Source organism: Oncorhynchus kisutch, unplaced genomic scaffold (genome assembly GCF_002021735.2).
Source record: "Oncorhynchus kisutch isolate 150728-3 unplaced genomic scaffold, Okis_V2 scaffold990, whole genome shotgun sequence".
Classification (NCBI taxonomy): Eukaryota; Metazoa; Chordata; class Actinopteri; order Salmoniformes; family Salmonidae; genus Oncorhynchus; species Oncorhynchus kisutch.
Window position 1 is genome coordinate 134,808 of NW_022262935.1, and position 23,915 is coordinate 158,722.

The following is a 23,915-nucleotide window of genomic DNA, read 5'->3' on the forward strand; positions in this document are numbered from 1 at the left end:
TAGTGGATGAACTGGGAATCAGACAGGGGAATATTTATATCAATGGATAGGTAGAGACTTCAGCTTTCTTCTCATGTGTATATCCTGTAAAACGAAAAACGTTGCACAAACCCCGCGCTTTTAAAATGGCTATGTTCCTATGGAAATGTGCACATGTTTAGAGCGAGTAATTGTTTACATATTTTATGTCAATCCTAGACTTTCAAACCTCTTATTCCCCAACAACTGACAATTGGGACCTCCACCGTATCTCGGGCTCTGTAATTGTCACATTGTTTCTGACGATTATCAGAATCCCACAGTTCTTAGCTTTCTAACAGTACTTAACTGTCGTTCTGCCCCTGAGCAAGGGAGGTAACCCACTGTTCCCTGGGCGCGGATGACGTGAATGTCGATTAAGGCAGACCACGCACATCTCTGATTCAGAGTGGTTGGGTCAAATGCGTAAGACACATTTTAGTTGAATACATTCAGTTGCACAACTGACTAGGTATTCACCTTTCCTTTTCCGTTAGCATGTTTCTGTAAGGACCGAAATGTACTTTATGCGGGCAGAATACAATATTATGCATCGTTTATAAAATGCCACCAGAGGGCGTCAGAGTTGAACAGGTTAAGAACAGCTATGACTACAGACAAACAGGTATTCGTTGGTAATAGTACTTTAAGGAATGAGCAGCAGTAAAAGGGTGACCCAGACTCACCCTGGTTCTTGAGGGTTGAAGACAGTGAAAAATGATCATTAAGTAAATGGGACTTTTCAATTCTTGAATAAAAATCTTTAATGAACATGAATTTAAATACAATTGACTTGAGGATCAGAGCAGGCAGGCTAGCCCTGTGCCTCTACCTCTGCGGTTCATCTCAACCAAGAGGTTGTGTGGGTTGTCTTTCTCTCTGTGGGTGTGAATCACTATGAGCTCTCCCTCTGCCTGCCATTTGGCTGATCAGAAGCCTTCTGCTCTTTCTTACTCACATGAACAGGAGGAATGGCCTCTGGGGTAACCTCCTCCTCTATCTAATGCCTCTTCCACCTCCTCTTTCTGACTGTGTTCGACTGAGGTCACTCGTTCTCTCTCCCTGGGTGTTGGATAGTTCCTCCTCCTCTGTGTCTTTGTGATGGTGGAGGGCGTTATCCTGTTCCGGCTTCCTCTAAGGGTGTGCACCGTAATCTCTTTCGGTGTGTTGAGGGGTTCAATGGTTTTGGAGGGAGTCTGAAGTTCGATCTCTAGAGATGAGTGTGGGATCTGTCAAATCAAATGTATTTTTATCCGCTGATATCTCAAAGTGCTGTACAGAAACCCAGCCTAAAACCCCAAACAGCAAGCAATGCTAGGAAAAACTCCCTAGAAAGGCCAAAACCTAGGAAGAAACCTAGAGAGGAGCCATGCTATGAGGGGTGGCCAGTCCTCTTCTGGCTGTGCCGGGTGGAAATTATAACAGAACATGGCCAAGATGTTCAAATGTTCATAAATGACCAGCATGGTCAAATAATAATAGTCACAGTAGTTGTCGGGGGTGCAGCAAGTCAGCACCTCAGGAGTAAATGTCAGTTGGCTTTTCATAGCCGATTTATTAAGAGTACCTCTACCATCCTGCTGTCTCTAGAGAGTTGAAAACAGCAGGTCTGGGACAGGTAGGACGTCCAGTGAACAGGTCAGGGTTCCATAGCCACAGGCAAAACAGCTGAAACTGGAGAAGCAGCACGGCCAGGTAGACTGGGGACAGCAAGGAGTCATCATGCCAGGTAGTACTGAGGGATGGTCCTAGGGCTCAGGTCCTCCGAGAGAGAGAAAGAAAGAGAGAATTAGAGAGAGCATACTTGTGTTTGTGTTGATGTTTTTTTATTTTATTTAAACAGGGAGTCACACTGAGATTAAACATCCATTTTACCACAGTGCCCTGTAAAAGCTGTAAAAGTTGTAGTCATATTGAACAACTACCAGAGAGAACCTTCTCTACATAGGAATTGCATACCATGTTTTTTTCCATACATCAAAATAATACTTTATTGTCAATCAGCCATTACTAACTTAGATAAGGCCTCAACAAGGCCCCAGTTAATGGTTGAAAATAACTAATTTACACTGAGTGTATAAAACATTAAGAACACCTGCTCTTTCCATGACATATGCTGACCAGGTGAATCCAGGTTAACGCTATAATCCCTTATGGATGTCACTAGTTAAATCCACTTAAATCAGTATAGATAAAGAGGAGGGGAAAGGTTTAAAAAATATATTGTAAAAGCTTGAGACAATTGAGACATGGATTGTGTGTGTGTGCCATTCAGAGGGTGAATGGGCAAGACAAAATATTTAAGTGCCTTTAAACAGGTTATGGTAATAGGTGCCAGTGGTACCAGTTTGTGTCAAGAACTGCAACGCTGCTGTTTTTTTACGCTCAACAGTTTCCTGTGTGTATCAAGAATGGTCCACCACTCAAAAGACATACAGCCAACTTGACACAACTGTGGGAAGCATTGGAGTCAACATGGGCCAGCATCCCTGTGAATGTTTTGTACACTCAGTACATTAATAGTATTGGTACGTGTTCTTGCCATAACCTGTAAAGCTGGAGCAGCCTGCGAGGCAGGGGGAGGTGTAGGTGATGCCGGTGTCTGAACACTCAGGGTCCCACTCCCCAGCCAAGCAGTAGCAGTCTCTGTTACACTCTGACAACAGGCTGCCATCGTACACCAGGGGACCTGGGGGACAGAGAAAATGGCTGGTAATAATGATGTTTAAATAATTGTTGCTGAACTATCATTGACACAGGCACAGTGACAAAACAGCCAGGAATCCTGGCTCAGTAACAACCATACTGTATATTCCCACAAGAGAGAGCACCGGCACAAGCCCATGTGTGTTTTGGTCAAGCTCTCCCTCATATTCCACTGATCAAAACTTTTGTTTTTATCAACCCACCAACCAACCAACCAACCAATCAGATATCATATTTAAGCTTGTAGGACACGGTCAGACCAGCCACCTGAACGTTGTCACACTTAGTGCCAGACTGCAGAGGGAGGAGGAGGTAGGCCATGAAGGAGGTGACGAAAGACAGCTGGGCTCCAGACACAACGCCAAGCTTATACCTCTTCATCAGTAGATCTCCCAGGAATATCCCCACTGCACCCACAGGCAGGTTCAACTCACCTGGAAAAGTTATACTCACACGTCTTTAGTGCTACCAGTGTGCTGGAGTTTCATTTCCACTCATGTTCAACAAACCTACAGGGGATGGGAGAGAACAAAAAAAGTGTATTTAATGCCATTCAACATCAGTGCTGACAGGAGGGAACATTTCAGTTGGAGCATGTCCAGGTTTCTATGGCTTCGTTGAGACAGGCAGCCCAATTCAGTCATTGTTTTGAGTAATTGTTGTAACTTTAATGTGTTCATGTTTAAGTTAATTCATTGAGCTGTAATTAAAGATATTTCTTTACAGTTATTTACATATGTAATTGTATTGGTTAGTATTGAATTACGCTTTTGACTGCAAGTTCCAGAATGCCTTGCGACAGGAACGAGAGTGAGAACGCGCAAGTTATGTGCTGGTGCAAAGTGATTAGGCTGACCTTTCCGCTAGCATCTTACCTGCATTGCTCTGTAGAATCTAAAGTTCTTAAATGTAACGTGAACAAGTAATATTACTAAAAGAAGCGTTCATATCCACCCCGACGTCCCGAGTCATTACTTTGTAGACAGTTATTCTAAAAGTAATTGCTCTTTTGACCAATCAGATATGCTCTGAAAAAGAGCTGATATGAAAATATCTAACGTGATAATTTCCCATCATTATTCAACAGGCTAATGGGTCTCCAGTTGTCTATATAAAGAGTATCCTTATTAAGTTTGGGAATCAAAGTAATTACACCTTGTTTTAAGGAAGCCGGTAACTCCCCATGTTCTATTGATTCGTGAAACATAGCAAGAATGAAAGGAATCAATTTATCAGTGAATGCTTTATAAAACTCGCTTATTAAACCATCATTTCCAGGGGACCTATTGTCCTTAAGGCTTTTAATACAGTCTTTTATCTCAATTTCAGGTAACTCATCATCACAAAAATCCCTGAAATCATTATCTATCTTAGCAATGTTTGCAACACGTCATGCTCTTATCAACTGAGCTACGAAGGAGCACGTCGACGTCACTAGAATGATGACAAGCAATTTTAAGGGATTCTAAAGGGAATCAGAATTCCAAACTAATTTCTATGGCAACACAGTTGTCAATTTTGTAAACAATCATTTTCGAACGTGTGTTGCCAAGAGACATCTAACCGACGTTCTATGGAACGTTTTCTGTGCGAAAACAACAACTTTGCTGCTGACAACAAACTTGTTTGATTTTTGAGACCTGAGAACAATCGACTGGAAAATGCCTGGGTGCTTTTCAAGACTGGCGGAGAGAGTGCGTGGACGTCGGCGGCCTACTGCGTCGACAGGTTGTTCAAATTCATTTGTGGCTTGTTTTTCTTGTCTTTTTCTGTTTTGCAGGGTTCGTGATCGTCGACAGGTGGACAGCGACTTCGAAGAGGGTATGTGGAGTTTACAACTCTTATTTTACTACATTTAACAATGTCATTATAATTTGCGAAATGTTGTGTATTTCTATCATTCAGACTTGGCAAAAATGCTTGTGCTCGAGATATTGTAGCTTGCTAGCTAGCATTAACTTTAGTAACTGTTGCTAAGCAATCAACTTTTGCTACCTAGCTAGCTAATATTAGCAATCTTGCTATGTTTTAATGTCCTAACAATAGTTTATTTTATATTCCAATGTTCCTCATTTTAGAAACAACTGTCCTGGATGAGGTCCAGTTGGATGTGCCATTGGATGATGTGCTAGATGTTCCACAGCTGCCAGTCCTCCTTGATGTCCAGAATGCTGCTATCATCCTTGAGGATGTGCCAGATGTGCAGACTATCCTTGAGGTACAATTTTCTGAAACTTTGGGGTTTTATGTTTGAAAAATATCCCAGATATTCAAGTTGTGTCTCTTTAACATGAAACACATCTCTTGTCTGCTTTCTGCTTTAGGAGGCCACTGGCATTTGGCAGTTGATTCCGATTAGGTTCAGCCCCCAGTACTGTGGGCCTGTTGTGATCAGGGTAAGAGACCCCCCCCCCCCCCCCCCCCCCCCCCCCCCCACACACACACACACACACACACAGTCACATCACTGTTACAATGTTTACTGTTTCCAACATGAATGTATTGTAATGTGCAGAACAATGCCGGTCCGGTGGTTAAAGCTTGGAGAACATTTCAGTTCATCGGCCCCATCATCACCTACATGCGTGGGGGATCCCAGGTATGTGTCTTTGTAACAACCTAATCATAATCTATATTGTCAGTCATTTGATCTTGATGGAAATGTGTCACAGCAATTGCCGAAGTGGTTTTGTTGATGTTGTCTTGTTGTTTATCTCAACAGCAGGTGGTGGTGAGGATGCACCACGTGAGTAGGGTGAGAGGCCTGGAGACTCAACTGGTGTGGGCCATCTCCAAGGAGACAGCCAGGCTTAGTCCTGAGGGCATCCCCTACTGTGCCACCAAAGTGCAGTCCATCACTTGGATCCAGGTAAGACGTAAATACTACTGAAACAGTAGTAGGTTAGGCTTTTCTTCACTTATTCCATTTGGCCTTAATATGTATTCTCTCTTTGTCAGCGTGTGGCTGGCAGGGTGACCCACTATGCGTCTCACCTCCGCCAAGAGACGTCTGTGGACGTGACGCTTGGCTGCTACCAGGTAAATAAACGATTTCCTATGTATATAGACTAGACATTACTGGGCATTTTTGCATTCGATTTGGTGAGTTTTCTAATAATGTGTGTGTGTGTGTGGTAAACCGGTGTGCTGTGTGTGTTTTGAGCAGCAGACTGATGTCTCAGTGGTGTACGCCACTCTCCACATGGGGCTGGACGGGCTTCTCTCCTCTTCAGCGTGGTCGGAGGCTGCCTCCTTCTCTACTCCCACCACTCAGCAGTTCACTGACCCAGAGCCTGAGGGCCACAACTGCTATGAGGTCAGACGTTACACACACATACTATTGACTAGGAGCATTAAGATCCTTCCATTGACCGATTGTTTGTTATGTCATTGCACTGGTCACTGATTTTGAATGCTTGTTTTGTTGTTGTAGGGCTGGGAGGAGGACCTGCTGCCTGAGGAGAGGGAGGTTCCTCTGCTAAAGTGAGTTCCTCTAAATGTCTGTGTAGTCTGAGCTTGTCAAATGCTGAAGGATAGTGGTCATAATGCTGTTATCCCCCATTGACTCTAATGGTTGACATGCTTCATTCCCTCCCTTTCACAGCCTCTACCTTACCACCAAGAGAGTGGAGGACATCGCCCTGAGGCTCGTCTCCTTGCGCCAGGCCTTCACTGTGAGTGGACCCACTGTTCTTTTTTGTCTCTATGACTTCTTGTTCTGTCTCCAAGAGGAAGAGGTCTCACCCTAACTCTTCCCTCTTCCCTAGACCCTGCTTGGTTCCACCCTGAGCAGGAACCATCTGTTTGTGGCGGGAAAGGTCCTCCTGGGCGGCCTTGTTCAGGCCAACCACATGGTAACTCACTAACTCATTCTCTTTCAAGGGAAAGAGAGCGTCCCTGAGGGGAAATGTGTTCTGTTCACTAAGATGCTCTTTTCTTTGTCATAGGACGAGGCCAAATTCATCCGTACCTATAATGACTTTGTGGACTACCTGAGTGACCCCTCCAAGCGGAATGACATTGAGAGGGAGCTGGCTGAGGCAAAGGTGAGTTCATTAACTCTTTCAAGTCTCACTGAGTTTTTCCACATGCATGTATTTTATACATCACAGTAGCTGATATTTATGAAATCATTCCTATTTTCTCCAAACGTGTTTTCTTGTCCTAGATCCATCATGTGAACATGATAGATGTCCTCTTTGAGCTGGTGCTGTTTGGGATGATGACAGCTCAGAAGTCCCTGATGGTGGTAAGTAGCATCTCACTGGAACATGTTTTGATATCGCTCTATTAGCAGTTTCACTTAAATTCCTCATCTCTTCTATTCTCTTTTCTCCTCCTTTGTTTCCTTTAGCACCCAGGTGGGTTCGTGGAGCGTCTGTACGCTCTCCTGTCCTCCTTCCTGCCCACTGCTGCCAACATGGAGCCAGAGGCTGATAGATACCTACTGCTGCTCAATGTAAGAGTCAAGAGGTTACTTCCTGTTTACTTCCATATTCTTAGTGTACTTCCTTTTGACTTCCTTATTCATGGTTAACCAGGTTTCAATGCCATTTTAGGGGGAGTATTTCTAATTGTCTCTTTCCTCTTGATAAGCTAGTAACTCAGAGCCATTTTCTATGTGTTGTGTGGTGTTCTCTTCAGGGCGGACTGATGGCTCTGCTAGATGACATGTTTGGCCAGCAGCTGGCCTGGTATTTTAACTCCGAGTCTCTGGTCTCTGAGCTCTCCAGCCTCCTGGAGTACCACTTGGAGAACCTCATGGCCAGCATGTAGTCCTACTGCAGGGACCATACTCCTTTCTCCTTCTCTCTCTCTTTTGAAGGAATTGAGGACTTGAAGTGCTTTGTTGAACCCTGATTAGTTAACACCCATTAATGTAATGTTTTCTCTTGTTTTCTCTCCCCACAGGATTATTGTGACACTTTGCCACCCAACAGGGATCTAGACACCAATGCACTACATTACTTTGCACTGAATTTGACATTTTTAAAATAAAATAAGTTGTATTTCAAAAACATTTTTGTTTCTGTCTTTTCATCTATTTGATTTTATGACCATTTCCTCTTCCTGGAGGTATAATGCATATATTAGAATATTACATGAACAATGATGCTTTATTATCTGCATATGGAAATAAAAAACAACGTTTAGTTGATTTACAGATACTACAGGCCCACACTTTATATGGTTTTGTACAGTGGTTTGTGATACTGGGGCGGCAGGGTAGCCTAGTGGTTAGAGTGTTGGACTAGTAACCGGAAGGTTGCATGTTCAAACCCCCGAGCTGACAAGGTACACATCTGTAGTTCTGCCCCTGAACAGGCAGTTAACCCACTGTTCCTTGGCCATCATTGAAAATAAGAATTTGTTCTTAACTGACTTGCCTAGTTAAATAAAAAAATACTGTACTATTTAAAAACATGTAGGATGACATACACTGAGTCCACAATAGACTAAGAACATCTTCCTAATATTGAGTTGCACACTCTTTTCCCCTCAGAACAGCCTAATTTCCTCTGGGCATGGACTCGACAAGCTGCCCTAAGCGTTCCACAAGGATGCTGGCCCATGTTGTGTCAAGTTGGCTGGACGTCCTTTGGGTGGTGGACCATTCTTGAGACACATGGGAAACTGTTGAGCATGAAAAAAACAGCAGTGTTGCAGTTCTTGACACACTTAACCCGGTGTGCCTGGCACCTACTACCATACCCCGTTCAAAGACAGTTAAATCTTTTCTCTTGCTGAATCACCCTCTGAATGACACACACAATCCATGTCTCAATTTTCTCAAGGTTTTAAAATCTTTCTTTAACTCCCCTTCATCTACACTGATTGAAGTAGATTCAACAAGTGACATCAATAAGGGGTCATAGCTTTAACTTGGTCAGTCTATGTCATGGAAAGAGCAGGTGTCCTCAATGTTTTGTATTATCAGTGTGTGTAGTAACCTGGTACAGTATAAAGTATACCACTAGAGGGGATTGCTTCAGTCTTGAATGTTACTTCTCACTATCCCTACATTAAAAGTCTGCCATTGTAGACTCCGGTAACATCGGTATCTTAGTTTTTTATATTTGCCATTAATGTCTGAACCATTTCCCGTCTTTCCCACTGAAACCGTAGTGTTAGCGTTCATGTGAGAGAGGGTGTAGTAGTGCATACTGACCACTAGTTGGATCATAGTGTGGGTGGTGGAGTTTATGCAGGAACACAGAGGGTAGAGGCATTCTCCATCACAGTAGAAGGCAGAGTAACCTGTAGGAGCCAATACCCAGTCCTAATGGAGAGAAATACCATAGAAATCGAATGACAAGATTAGATGAATGACTAGAACAGACTCTTTCTATGAGAAATACATGATAAAGAATGCAAAGAACATACTCTACAATGCACATTCTAACTGTCTGTTACAGCAAATAAGGTGGTACAATGTTAGCTCATGATTATCTATTCAGTACAATGAGCAGTTAAGAGAGATGGAATCTCACCTTCTAGCCTTGTTCACTGAATCTCACAGATAATTCATGTCTCTTACAAGCCTGACGCCCACTGTTGATATGGCTGTGATCTGAAAGGGACCAAAAAATATGTTATGAACCAGGAAAGACTAATGTACACTTCAAATGAAATGTAAACGTAACTTGAGTCATTTTGTAATTTGGATGAACTATCCCTTTAAACTGTGTATAAAACAAGTTGAACTACAATATGAAAAACCAGTGTTGTCCCCTGACCTTGTATGTATACTGGGCAAGGGCAGATTGTATTTGGGCTTCTTCTAATGGGGTTTGGGTTTCAGGGGGACTGGTTGGCCCTGAAGAAGTTGGTTAGATGAGTACTTGAAGGCTTATATCTATATTTTGGAATATTGGATTTTAATTTCGGGAGGCTTTCATCATGGAAAAGGGACCAGACCACTTCTTTTGTTAGTTAACCTAAACGAATCACGACCCTCTATAGAATAACAACAGTGACAACAGTTGACTGCTATTTAGGTAATAATTTGACTGTCAAATCCATGTATTGGTGTGTGGCCATTGACTTTTATGGAGAGGCCGCCCCACATTTTCTGTGCCATTTCCTGGGCATTTCATTAACTCCACGTTCTAAGTTCTGCACATCCCAGCGCTTGGAAAAATCAATGGTACAAGACCTAAGATATTATCTTTTAGGAGGTGCGTAATGGGCTGCAGGGAAGTCAGGCGTAGGAGAGCAGAACTGGGTTATAACCGGAGCAGTTTAATGAGGAGAAAACCAACAGCACCCAGAACAACAAAATATGGGTTGAAATAACCCATCGCAAACCAGTCTGAAGTGCACATACACTTTACAACAAACAATTCCACACAGAGACATGGGGGGAACAGAGGGTTATATACACGTCAAGCAATGAGGAAATGTAAACCAGGTGTGTGGGAAAACAAGACAAAACAAATGGAAAATGAATGGTGGATCGGCGATTGCTAAAAGACCGGTGAAGTCTACCGCCGAACGATGCCTGAACAAGGAGAGGAACCGACTTCGGGGGAAGTCGTGACAGTACCCCCCCCCCCCCCTTGACACGGGGCTCCAGCAGCGCACCGACACAGACCTCTGGGACCACCCAGAGGGCGAGGTGCAGGGCGATCCGAACGGAGAAGGTGGAAATCCTTCAGAATTGAATTGTCCAACACGTCCTCCACCAGAACCCAGCATGCCTCATATGGACCGTGCCCCTCCCACTCCACAAGTTACTGAAGGCCCCTCGCCCGATGCCTCGAATCCTCAATGTCCAGAGGGGGCAGAGGAACCTCCCGCACCTCAGACTCCTGGAGCGGACCAGCCACCACCAGCCTGAAGTGACACACATGATTGAGGGGTTAATACGGTAATCGGGTGGGAGCTGTAACCTGTAACACACCTCGTTCAGTCTCCTCAGGACATTAAACGGCCCCACAAACCACGGACCCAGCTTTCGGTAGGGCAGGCAGAGGGGCAGGTTTCGGGTCGAGAGCCACACCCGGTCTAGTAATGAGGGAATGTAAACCAGGTGTGTGGGAAAACAAGACAAAACAAATGGAAAATGAAAGGTGGATCGGCGATGGCTAGAAGATCGGTGATGTCGACCGCCGAAAGCAGTGGAAGTCGTGACAGATTTGTTTAAAACAATCAATCTTGTCATCGTGATGTCTATAAACGTTTAGACTAACATCACCAATCTGAGGTTAACATTTTGTGTAATTCCACTTAGATTTATAGGGTGAAAATGCAAGCTTGTGTAAGGTAGTAACACACACTGTCCGCATTAGGGAAATTTGCGCAATATACAATTTACTATGGCAAAGAAATTCAACATGTAAATTTAAGATGATTGTATTTGTTGCCTACTCACAAAGTATTACCAAAAGTACAGTGTAGGATCGGAGGTACTGGGGGATGGAATGGACGGACCCCGATCCGGACGTCCGCGGGTGGCCAACAGGTTATCCAGCTGGTCGAGGGTAAGGGTGGTGTCCCTGCAAGCCAGCTCCCGACGAATGTCCCCACATAGACTACACCGGTAATGGTCGATCAGGGCCCTCTCATTCCATCCCACGCTGGCAGCCAGGGTCCTGAAGTCCAGGTGATGGAGGGGTGGACAGTGGTGTGGGTTGTGGTGTTGGTTGGGGTGAAGTTGATGGAGGTGTGGGAAAACCCCCTCTCTCCCATCGTTTCATGGTGAGCAGCACGCAATCCATGGCTGTGCCAAGATGTTGGAGCATAGTCGCGTGCTGCTGGACGCGTTCCTCTACTGGTACAGGAGGACTGGGTGCACCTGCTGATTCCATATTTTTGGTGCGTGATTCTGTCAAGTGTCCGTGTGCAGAGGTGAGCACGGAGTCAGGCGCAGGACACAGAACTGAGTAAAATAACGTAGTTTACTCGAAAAATAAACAATCATAAATTCCACGCAGGGAAAAACACACAATGACACAGAAGACTAACACTCAACAAGGAACAATCACGCACAAAACATCATGGGAACCAGAGGGTTAAATAGGGAAATAATTATAACGTAATGGGAACCAGGTGTGTACAATCAAGACAAAACAAATGGAAAAAGAAGCGTAGATCGGTGGTAGCTAGAAAGCCGGTGACAATGACCGCCGAACGCCGCCGGAACAAGGAGAGGCACCAACTTCGGCGGAAGTCGTGACACAACTAAACACCCTGGATTCTTTACACAAACAGTGAAAGGCAACAATCGCAAATTTGGACTCATCAAACCAAAGTACAGATTTCCACCAGTCTAAGGTCCATTGCTCTTGTTTCTTGGCCCAAGCAAGTCTCTTCTTATTTTTGGTGTCCGTCCTTTAGTTGTGGTTTCAATGGAGCAATTTGACTATGAAGGCCTGATTCACACATTCTCCTCTGAACAGTGCATGTTGAGTTGTGTGTTTCTTGAACTCTGTGAAGCATTTATTTGGGCTCCAATCTGAGGTGCAGTTAACTCTACTAAACGTATCCTCTGGAGCAGAGGTTACTCTGGGGTCTTCCTCGTGAGAGCCAGATTCATCATAACGCTTCATGGTTTTTGCGACTGCACTAGAAGAATCTTTCAAAGTTCTTGAAATGTTCCTTATTGACTGACCTTCATGTCTTAAGTAACGATGGACGGTTGTTTCTCTTTGCTTATTTGAGACTTGGTCTTTTACCAAATAGGGATATCTTCTGTAAACCATCCCTTCCTTGTCTCAACACAACCTATTGGCTCAAACGCTTTAAGAAGGAAAGAAATTCCACAAATTAACTTTTAAGAAGGTACACCTGTTAATTGAAATGCATTCCAGGTGACTAGCTCATGAACAGGTTTGAGAGAATGCCAAGAGTGTGCAAAGTGGTCAAGGAGAAGGATGGCTACTTTTTTGCTTACTACATGATTCCAATTGTGCTATTTCATAGTTTTGATGTCTTCACTATTATTCTAAAATGTAAAAAAATGTAAAAAGAAAGAAAAACCCTTAAATGAGTAGGTGTGTCCAGACTTTTCTGATTTAAACAAAGCAATCTGATCATACTCCAGTAAAATACACGCTACAGGGAATGCAAAAAAAAATGGCTTCCGCAAAGCACATATACATTGTCCAATCAACATCCACACATTGATTTCATTCTTCGGGTCTTTATTCAAACACAAACACATTTGGAATAAAATGCTCTTTCAGTGTTTTGTTGCAGGTTGTGCAATGTTCAAAAGTGTGTGAAAAATTAGCATCAATGTGTGTGTTTGTGTGTGGGGTCAAGCGATATCTGTCATCCAGCACTACATGACAGTAGACAGCGGCCATCTCATGTGAAGTTGGCACTGGGGAAATCCCATGTAATGAGAAACGAGGCCAAGGAGGAAAAAAGACTGAAGGAGAAGACTCCCACAGGAACTCTATGCTAAACTGTTCTGCCACATTCATTTCAAATGTTACATCTTTAGATTTGTAAATAATAGGGAATACATCTGCAAATAATTGAAACGGACTACTCAAACTACACTGTACAGCTTTAGCTGGACATTTGGAACAGTTAGCAGGATAAAGTCCAGCGAACGAAGAGAGTACCCACCACATTTCTGAACAATAAAAATGCCCAAATAAAAAGGTAGTAAACCCAAGCTGGCTTTGTAAATAAAAGTATACCAATGACTGAGCCTACGAGTTACTAGAGAAGGCCAGCCAACCCTGGTATACAAAGTGTAGTGGTGCGTAAGGGTTTTGCAAATAAATCTCAAAGTGCCATGGTAAAGGGTGTCAATTGATCTCAAACACTGAGCGGAAGCATTCATATATAAAATATCCCCATAGTCTAGTAAAGGCATAAATGTAGATGATACTAGCCTCCTTCTGGCTTCAAAAGAAAAACAGGCCTTATTCCTAAAATAAAATCCCAATTTCAGCTTCAATTATTTTGTAAGTTGTTGAATATGCAATTTAAGAGAGGCCGTCATCAATTAAAATTGCAAGATATTTATATGAGGTTACAACCTCAATCTCTTTGCCCTGACAGGTGGTAATAGGTGAAAGATTTAGAGGTCTACTTCTTGCTTTAGAAAACACCATTTGTTTAGTTTTGTCAGTATTGAGGATAAGCTTCCATTGACACAAGGTATGTTGAACAGTATAAAAAGCAGTTTGCAAGTTCTGGAAAGCTTTTGTAAGAGACAAGGCACAACAGTAAATAACAGTATCGTCAGCATAAAAATGAAGTTGCGCATTTTGGACATTTTTGTCTAAATTATTTATATAAATAGTGAATAAGAGAGGACCAAGTACAGAACCTTGGGGCACACCATTAAAGACAGACTATTTAACAGACATAAGCCCATCAAATTGAGTGCACTAAGTTCTATCAGACAGATAGTTAGCAAACCATGCAACTGCATGCTCTGAAAGACCTACACTCGACAATCCCTGCCTTAGTATAGCATGATCAACTGTATCAAAAGCCTTACAAAAATCTATAAAAAGTGAGACACAGTGCTGTTTTTTGTCAAGGGCTTCAGTGATATCATTTACAACCTTCATGGCTGCTGTAATTGTGCTATGCTTCTTCCTGAAGCCCGATTGGTACATTAATAAAATAGAGTTAGTAAATAAAAACTCATTTAGCTGTTCACTCACAAGGGGTTCAAGTATTTTCACCAGGGGTGACAGCTTTGAGATTGGCCTATAATTATTTAAAATAGTTGGATCTCCCCCTTTTAAAAGTGGTAGGACAAATTCTGATTTCCAGATCTTTGGAATTACATTCCAGGGTTAGATTGAACAGATATGTAAGTGGTTCAGCTATGAAATCATCTGCCAAATTTAAAAAGCAGGGATCCAAAAGATCAGGACCTGCAGGCTTTCTCTGATCTAAGGATTTCTGGGGTTTATGTACCACCTGCACTGAGAATGGCAAAAAGCTAAAAGTTTGACCAGCTCTCACTGGTTCCTCCACACAGGGTTGTACAGAGACAGAGGACACTGAATCAAACAGCCTACCAGATGATACAAAGTAACTCATTGAAACAATTCAGCATTTCAGTTTTGTCATATTCAGCAACAGAGTCCTTCAAAACACATGACGGTAATTCATTAACATTACTGTTACCAGACATAGACTTAATAGCCTTCCAAAACTTTCTAGGGTCTGTAACGATTGTCGTCGGGAGAAGGAGAAGAGGACCAAGGTGCAGCGTGGTAAGTATACATAATACTTTTAATAAATACGAATACTTGAACAAAACAACAACACAACAAACGAACAGTTCTGCAAGGTGCAATACACACAAAACAGAAAACTACCCACAACCCATAGTGGGAAAACAGGCTGCATAAGTATGGTTCTCAATCAGAGACAACGATTGACAGCTGCCTCTGATTGGAAACCATACCAGGCCAAACACATAGAAATCTAACACACAGAACAAAACATAGAATGCCCACCCCAACTCACGCCCTGAACAAACTAAAATAGAGACATAAAAAAATGAACTAAGGTCAGGACATGACAAGTACCAATCAAGATCATTTCACTGTAAAGAAGTTCAGACATAAGGTGTGTCAAAGAAGAAAATGCATCATCGAGAACACAGGGGGGTCTATAACAGCCAATCACAGTTATAGAGAGTTAGAGAGACCCTTTGAAACGTCAATATTCAAAGCAAGAAATTCCAACTGTTTACATATAGTTTCAGACTTTGTCACACTTACAGGGAATTTTTGTATTTACATATATAGCCACACCCCCACCTTTCTTAAAACGATCAGTGCGATAAAAATTGTAACCACAAAAACAGACTTGCTGAGCCAGGATTCAGAAAACACAATTACATCAGCATCAGTTGATTTAGCCCAAATCCTAAACCCATCAATTTTTGACAACAGGCTGCGTACATTTAAATGAAAAATACCAAAACCAGATCTTGATTTAAAATCAGAGGGGGTTTGGAGACATTGTATATCAGGGCCAGGGTTAGGTTGCACATTACCTGATATCAACAAAAGAAGAATAACTAGGCACCTCGGTTTAATAACATTGTACGGCTTCTCTTTTTTAAGAGACCTACCGCAAGCGAATTCTACAAGTGAGTTTCCAGACAATACAAAACAGTCATTTAAAACCATTAGACCTTGGTAGTGCAACAAATGTGTACTGTTCACATCATGCCACAAATACATCGGCACATGGACGAGTGGACCGAGTGAAAAAGAGCGAGTTCCTGCAGACAAAATGTCTAATGGACGGGAGAGCACATTGTCAGATGTCCTCACCCAGCAGCAATGTTCGTTTTATCCAGAGTTCAGTAAAGTCAGTGCAAGGTGCAATATACACAAATTGGTCATTTTCTCTGACAAATGTTAAAAAAAAATGAGACCAAAGAATGTAAGGGGAGAGAAGGACAGCTGTATGTATGAGTCTGAATGTGAGTATTTGCGCGTGTGAGTAGATTGGGTGTTGAGGTCGTAGGTACAACTGTAAGCAATTCCGATCTCAAATGTCTGTTTAATGTGACAAACAACATGAAAAACACCTGTTAGATCATTACAATGCGGACTGTCATGCATTTTTACTATTACCAACAAGACAACGAAGTGATACGTGTCATGGAGACTTATAACGGATACTTTCCAAACACCAAAAGTTCCCGCGCTGAGCGATACTGTTTACTACACTATTATGCATACAATCCAAATCATACGTTTATTGTAATTCATACTCTTGTTTTTAACCGAATATCTTTGCAAAGGTGTTCCTTGTGTCAATTCAGAGCTTGGAAATATTGTAATAATGTGCTTAAGAGGATAACAGGATAACACAACAACCACATTTTCAATTGACAATCATTGCTTTAAATGGATGTGGTCGATAGATTTGTATAGGTGGAGCAGTGTGATGTTGTTCCCCTAGATTATGCACCAAATTGCAAACAAGGACCAATTCAAATAGGCCAGGTCAAGAGGGGAAGTTAATAATTTGATAATAATAATAATTCAGTGTATTTTTTTTCTTGAATTACAGCTGCATAGCTAATGTTTTTCTTTGGTGTAAAAACACTTTTTCATATCAATATTGTACATACATGTGATTGTATATTTTGGTTTGGTCCATCGCAGGTTATCTGTATTTCCATACCCCCTTATTGTTCTCTTTTGCCTGACCTTCGGCTTGCAAGGTATGTTGCCCTTTGCTCCGAAATTGTTCAATATAAAACCGTGGTAATGTTACACAAGGTACTGTTATGCACCATACATTTGTTACAATGTGGGTAATATAAAGATTTATGTTAACAAGGTTCACAAAGCTCGCTAACTAGGGTATCTATTGTAACTTGTGAGTACTTGGGACAGTTTTTGAGTGAGTGTCCATGTGCTTGCGCAGGTTCCTGAGAGCCAGGACTGCGCCAAGGGTTAACATAATGTGTGTTGTCTCTTCGTGTGCAGGGCAAATAAAAAATAATTCAACTAGCAGACCTCCAGTTGTGGCAGCGTCCCAATTAAAAGTACACAATGCAGAACTAACCACGCTACATAGGCATATATAAACAATGTATTTAACTTGTAAGGCAAGGTTGGGTTAGTTGGTCTAAACAACATGCACCTGGATAATCGCGTCATGAATCGGGACGGGGTCCTACATCCTCATATACACATTATGACATAATAAGGAGTTTAATCTTTCACGAAATAAAGACATAGAAGCATACCCATTTATACAGGTTCTACACATTCCATTTCTCCATGGCAATAGAATGTAAACATTCTATTTTGCGCCAAACATCCCTACAACTCAATTCTAAGTGCAGCATATTGGACGACTCCACAGTCATTGATCATTCGCGACTTTAAGTCATTCCTGTTATCTCTAGAGCATCCCGTATATCTATAGCGCTGCATTTCTTCCCCATCTTACCATGGATAGGGTTTGGTGCATTCCGGAGTTCACATATGGTCCCACAAAGGTAATCTTTGGAGAAATTAATTTTAGCATACAGTAAATGCCTGTGCATAATGTGCATAACAGAGCATCATTATTTTCATTATTTTCAAAGGAATTCTGTAGAAGCAGTCTTTATTTTCAGACTCTGCAGGCCTGCTGGGAGGAAACATATTACAATAAACAGGTAAAATTCATCCCACAAAAACATAAACAACAGAAAGAGAGTTGTATTGCAAGACAGTTTAGAGAAGGTGGTCATAAGAGTTCTTAATAATCACTTGCAAATTGTGAGGCATGAGCAGTTGTGTAATGTTGCGAGAGGCCCTTCTGAAAGCACATGATATGGTATTTCGTGGCACGGTCTCACACCTTACCTCATCTTGCAGAAGAAGCTCATGGTCCACTATCTGCTGCTCCAGAGTCAAGGCCAGGTCCCTCCCCATGTCACCATGGAGCACATGAGCAACTGGCTGGTGTCTCAGGGCAAAAAATCTCTTAGGGAGAGGTGAGTACCACGTCAGCACTCACCTTCACTGCCATTCCCTGCAACCAGCAGCACTCCAGGAGATGTGGGTAAAATAAACAACAGAAAAATCAGATGCCAGGAAAGTTGAATTGCTCTGTGTTTTATTTGAAGGGTGTGGAAGGAAACCCTGGAGGAAGGAAACGACCTCGCTCGGCTGGTAAGAGAATGAGAGTTAAGAGACATACTACAAGTTAGTGAGCTCTTTACTAGCCTTTCAACAACGAGTTAGCACAGCAGAATAGATCTGTTGTGAAATTACACCAATGGGACTTCCTGTTTCATACTGCAGGCCTGGGAAGTAAACACTTGCCTAAAAATGATGAACATAGAGCACGAGGCTTTCTGCAAGCTCCGCCGCTCCATGCACCCCACCTCGCCAGCTGACATGTGAGTTCCATGTACTGCCCTGCATATGACTTGATCCATTTATCTACACATCTGGAACTACGCAGAAACAGACTAAGACAGTGTTCTCTGTGAGCACATTGCACATCGTTTAGCGTTGTCTTCTCCTTTTTGTTGATTTCAGCGATCCTAAGGTCCACAGCATCGTGGAGAAAGCTGTGAGAAGCATTCCGGGCGAGCAGTTCAATGAGCCCCGTAGCAACCTGCTCAGCCCATCTCAGGTGGTGGTGGAGGTGGTGCCCAGGCTCCTCCTGGCCCTGTGGCTTCAGCCAGAGGAAGGCCATTCAGAGCACCCAATCCTAATAAGCGTGATGGCCGTGGGCATGGTGGCGGCCGTAGTGGAGAAGCTCTCCTGCATGTTAAAGGACCCTTCCCCTCACATCCCTTTCTCCCGGGCTGCTGCTTTTGACTCTGTGCGGTCGATCCTCGGGAGAATCAGTCAGTCCTTCTCCACAGATGACCTGCAGAGACCTTTTTATATGAGCTCTGTCTGTGGCTTTGTGGCTGACAAGGTGCAGAGCTGCTTCCAGCCCCCTGCAGCCACCCTACCAGTCCCCCCTGTGCTCGCGGTGGCCGTTTCCACCACACTACCAGCTGGCATCCAAGCAGGTGAGTAGAAATGATAGAGAGCACTCTGACAGATGCCTGTTCTGATGACATCTTGGTGCCTTGTAGTAGTAGAGCTCATCAGGATTGTTGTTTTCACCCACAATACAGACCCGGCTTCTTCCCACCTGGAGGTTGAGGACATCACCCCTAAGACAGAGGCAGATCCGGCTTCTTCCCACCTGGAGGTTGTGGACATCACCACTAACACAGAGGCAGATCCGGGTTCTTCCCACCTGGAGGTTGTGGACATCACCACTAACACAGAGGCAGATCCGGGTTCTTCCCACCTGGAGGTTCAAGACATCACCACTAACACAGAGGCAGATCCGGCTTCTTCCCACCTGGAGGTTCAAGACATCACCACTAACACAGAGGCAGATCCGGCTTCTTTCCACCTGAATGTGGTGGACATCACCCCTAATACAGAGGCAGATCCGGCTTCTTCCCACCTGAATGTGGTGGACATCACCCCTAATACAGAGGCAGAGCCCATCTCTTCCCTCTTGGAGGTTGTGGACGTCACACCTGAAGAAAGGACTCTCACGATGGATGCCTTCGCCACTCTGCCAGCTGACATCCAAGCAGGTGAGTAACACTTAGAGAGCACTCTGACAGGTGTCGTTTGTCATGACATCTTAGTAGAACCTTTCAACTGGCCAGTCAGTCCTTCTCCAAAGCTACGGTTTGCATTAGTTTACATTCTGATCCTCTTTTTTCCCTTTCCAGAGGATGTTGCTGTGGTCATCCCGGATGTCACCCCACACGTCACCAAGGATGTGACACTGGATGTTCCATGCAGAGCTAGAAAAGGGGCAGTCCGGCGATTATTTTGCAGACTTTGGAGGGCAGTGTGCTGCTGCGCCTGCCACAAGGAAGAGGACGAACAATATTAATTATTCATTACACCTGCAGAAAAGGGATTGAACCATAGAGCATTAAATTATTCACATTATAATTGAACTCAATTCTGCTTTTCTTCTGTTTACTACTTAATTTCTTAACTTTTCTATAAACTTTCACTTTGCAAGTGTGGATTAGGTTGTGTAAATAAGTGGGACACATCCCAATGTTGATGCTTTGAATAATTTACTTTGTACATTTAAAAAAAACATGTCTTATTTGACAACAAAAAACGGAGGGCGCTCAACCAACGTTGAGTTGAGGTGCAACCAAATATTTGCAATCATCGTAGAAAAGGAAAAAGCCCAACTCTTGCTCACTATAAAAAATGCATTGTTTTATTCAAGCAAGGTTAAAAGATCTTTGACGATATGCAAGTTCTGTTTGCTCAGTAAAAGGGTGACCCAGACTCACCCTGGTTCTTGAGGGTTGAAGACAGTGAAAAATGATCATTAAGTAAATGGGACTTTTCAATTATTGAATACAAATCTTTAATGAACATGAATTTAAATACAATTGACTTGAGGATTTAGAGCAGGCAGGCTGACTGGCTAGCCCTGAAAGCCCTCTGCCTCTACCTCTGTGTGGTTCATCTCAACCAAGAGCTTGTGTGGGTTGTCTTTCTCTGTGGGTGTGAATCACTATGACCTCTCCCTCTGCCTGCCATTTGGCTGATCAGAAGCCATCTGCTCTTTCTTGCTCACATGAACAGGAGGAATGGCCTCTGGGGTAACCTCCTCCTCTATCGAATGCCTCTTCCACCTCCTCTTTCGGACTGTGTTCGGCTGAGGTCACTCGTTCTCTCTCCCTGGGTGTTGGATAGTTCATCCTCCTCTGTGTCTTTGTGAGGGTGGAGGGAGTTATCCTGTTCCGGCTCCCTCTAAGGGTGTGCATCATAAACTCTTTCGGTGTGTTGAGGGGTTCAGTGGTTTTGGAGGGATTCTGAAGTTCGATCTCTAGCGGTGAGTGTGGGGTCTGTCCCGTGGTGGTGTCTCCCTCCCTCCTGAGGAGGAACCACCGAGACATGTGAAGTTCACGGAAGGCCAAGGAAGATCACTCTGCAAGGACGGGATAGGACAGATCACAACACTGCTGCTCATTCATATTCAAACACTCCTCAGATTACGGACACAAACATAAACTTACCTGTACATATCAGAATCATACATTCGACAGCCACCTCTTCCCCCACATGTATTGATGCCCCACCTCAAACATGAGTCAATTCCAGATGCTGGAATGGTGCTGGAATGCAGGTCCAGTAGGGCCTAATATGTAATGATGTGATAGCATGTGTACCCCATATCCTGTGTGTGTGTTGATGTTTTTAAAATTTTATTGAACTTTTATTTAAACAGGGAGTCACACTGAGATTAAACATCTATTTTACCACAGTACCCTGTAAAAGTTGAAGTCATATTGAACAACTACCAGAGAGAACCTTCTCTACATAGGAATTGCATACCATATATTTTCCATACATCAAAATAATACTTTATTGTCAATCAGCCATTACTAACTTAGATAAGGTCTCAACAAGGCCCCAGTTAATGGTTGAAAATAACTAATTTACACTGAGTGTATAAAACATTAACAACACCTGCTCTTTCCATGACATATGCTGACCAGGTGAATCCAGGTTAAAGCTATAATCCCTTATGGATGTCACTAGTTAAATCCACCTAAATCAGTATAGATAAAAAAATATTGTAAGGCTTGAGACAATTTAGACTTGGATTGTGTATGTGTGCCATTCAGAGGGTGAATGGGCAAGACAAAATATTTACGTGCCTTTCAACGGGGCATGGTAGTCGGTGCCAGGGGTACCAGTTTGTGTCAAGAACTGCACCGCTGCTGTATTTTTACGCTCAACAGTTTCCCGTGTGTATCAAGAATGGTCCACCACTCAAAAGACATACAGCCAACTTGACACAACTGTGGGAAGCATTGGAGTCAACATGGGCCATCATCACTGTGAATGTTTTGTACACTCATGTTTGTATTCGGTACCAGTACATTAATAGTATTGGTACATCATGAAATGTTCCCCTCATTCATTTGTTATTAAGTAGAGCTGTTTTCTTATTTTCCTTGATCTTTGCTCAGCTCCAGAAGGTTTGCATTTGAGAGTGTTTATTATAAATTGTTATTTCATCATCTTATTATTACTGCTAAGCAGCATGACTCCTGAGAGGCACTAAACAACTGTCAGAAGTGGGATGTGAACCCACGCCTCCATGGGAGACTGCGACCTGAACGCAGCGCCTTAGACGGCTCGGCCATCCTGACTACAGCACAGTACCTGGGTATCGGGATAAAGAGTATGGGGAAAAAGTAGAAATAGGCACAGCAACGCAATCACCACAGAGACCAGTAAATTTATGCACGATACCGACTTGCACTTTCAATAGTCATTTGTTTTTATCAATGAAAAACTCCAGTCATTGATTTAACCTCAATATGGCCTTCAATGGAAAAGAGTAGTAAATCGTCATTGAATGAACGCTAAACTGGCCTCAGAATATGGCCATTCTGATATAAATGATAAAATTCCTCAGATAAGACCGAAAAAGTGTCTGTAAATATCAGCAATCATCAGGGTAAGAGTGACAACAGGTCCACATGGGGGAAATCTTAACAAATGGCTTAATGGGTATTTTCAACGCAATCGTGTTATTATTTATTTTTAGGGTTTAACAAGGCAGCTCACCTGTGACCTGTGGCTTGACTTTAGATGTGGCCAGTTCGATTACCATGCAGATTTTAAGAGTGTCTTCAGAATATGGCCATTTTGACATGAATTTAAAAATGCCTCAGATAGGACCAAAAAAGTGTCTGGAGCTATCCGTCAGGGTAAGAGTGACAACAGGTTCCACATGTCAAAATGGGGGAAATCTTAGAAAATGGCTTAATGGTATTCATGAGAATCATGAGAATCGTGAGTGTATCATGGGATCTCACCTGAAATCTGTGGCTGACTACAAACCTGTAACCTATGCTACTGTGGCCTATAGAGCTAGAAGGATGGATAACCAGGTGTGTAAAGGTGTGAGGTGGGATCCTATCCCAAATGGACAACTAATCCCTATGTACTTGTGGAGATCTGAGAGGATATGATTGGTATAAGAAACACGACTAAACTTCAACCTCGGAGGGGTCAAGAAAATTCAATTTCGTTGTCGGCAGGATTCGAACCTGCGCAGGAAGATCCTAGTGGATTTCTAGTCCATCGCCTAAGCACTCGGCCACGACAAGAGTCTTGTCAGCAGTGAATGGGCCACCAGGCATAGCCTACAGAAAGTGATAATTTTACAACTGAAAGGACAATGCAGTAACTCATTACTCATTATAATGCAATAAAATGAATTGTTCCCCTCATTCATTATTAAGTACATCTGTTTTCTAATTTCCTTGATCTTTGTCAGCTCCAGAAGGTTTTCATTTCAGAGTGTTTATTATAAATTGTTATTTCATCATCTTATTATTACTGCTAAGCAGCATGACTCCTGAGAGGCACTAAACAAGTGTCAGAAGGGGATTTGAACCCACGCCTCCATGGGAGACTGCGACCTGAACGCAGCGCCTTAGACCACTCGGCCATCCTGACTACAGCTACACCGTAACCGGGTATCGGTTAAAGATTATGGTAAAAGTAGAAATAGGCAACAGCAACACAATCACCACAGAGACCAGTAAAATTATGCCACGATACCGACTTGCATTTCAATAGTCATTTGTTTTATCAATGAAAAACTCCAGTCATTGATTTAACCTCAATATGGCCTTCAATGGAAAAGAGTACAGTAAATCGTCATTG

The 23,915-nt window shown here is 42.9% G+C and overlaps 3 non-coding genes across 3 annotated transcripts; all 3 read right to left on the minus strand.

Annotated features, from left to right (window-relative positions):
* Positions 1–22,304: 22,304 nt before the first annotated feature.
* Positions 22,305–22,387, minus strand: trnal-cag (transfer RNA leucine (anticodon CAG)). Its single transcript has one exon. It is a non-coding gene; the product is annotated as a tRNA-Leu (tRNA).
* Positions 22,388–23,272: 885 nt separating this feature from the next.
* trnas-aga (transfer RNA serine (anticodon AGA)) lies at positions 23,273–23,353 on the minus strand. The gene has a single exon. It is a non-coding gene; the product is annotated as a tRNA-Ser (tRNA).
* Positions 23,354–23,623: 270 nt separating this feature from the next.
* Positions 23,624–23,705, minus strand: trnal-cag (transfer RNA leucine (anticodon CAG)). Its single transcript has one exon. It is a non-coding gene; the product is annotated as a tRNA-Leu (tRNA).
* Positions 23,706–23,915: the final 210 nt, after the last annotated feature.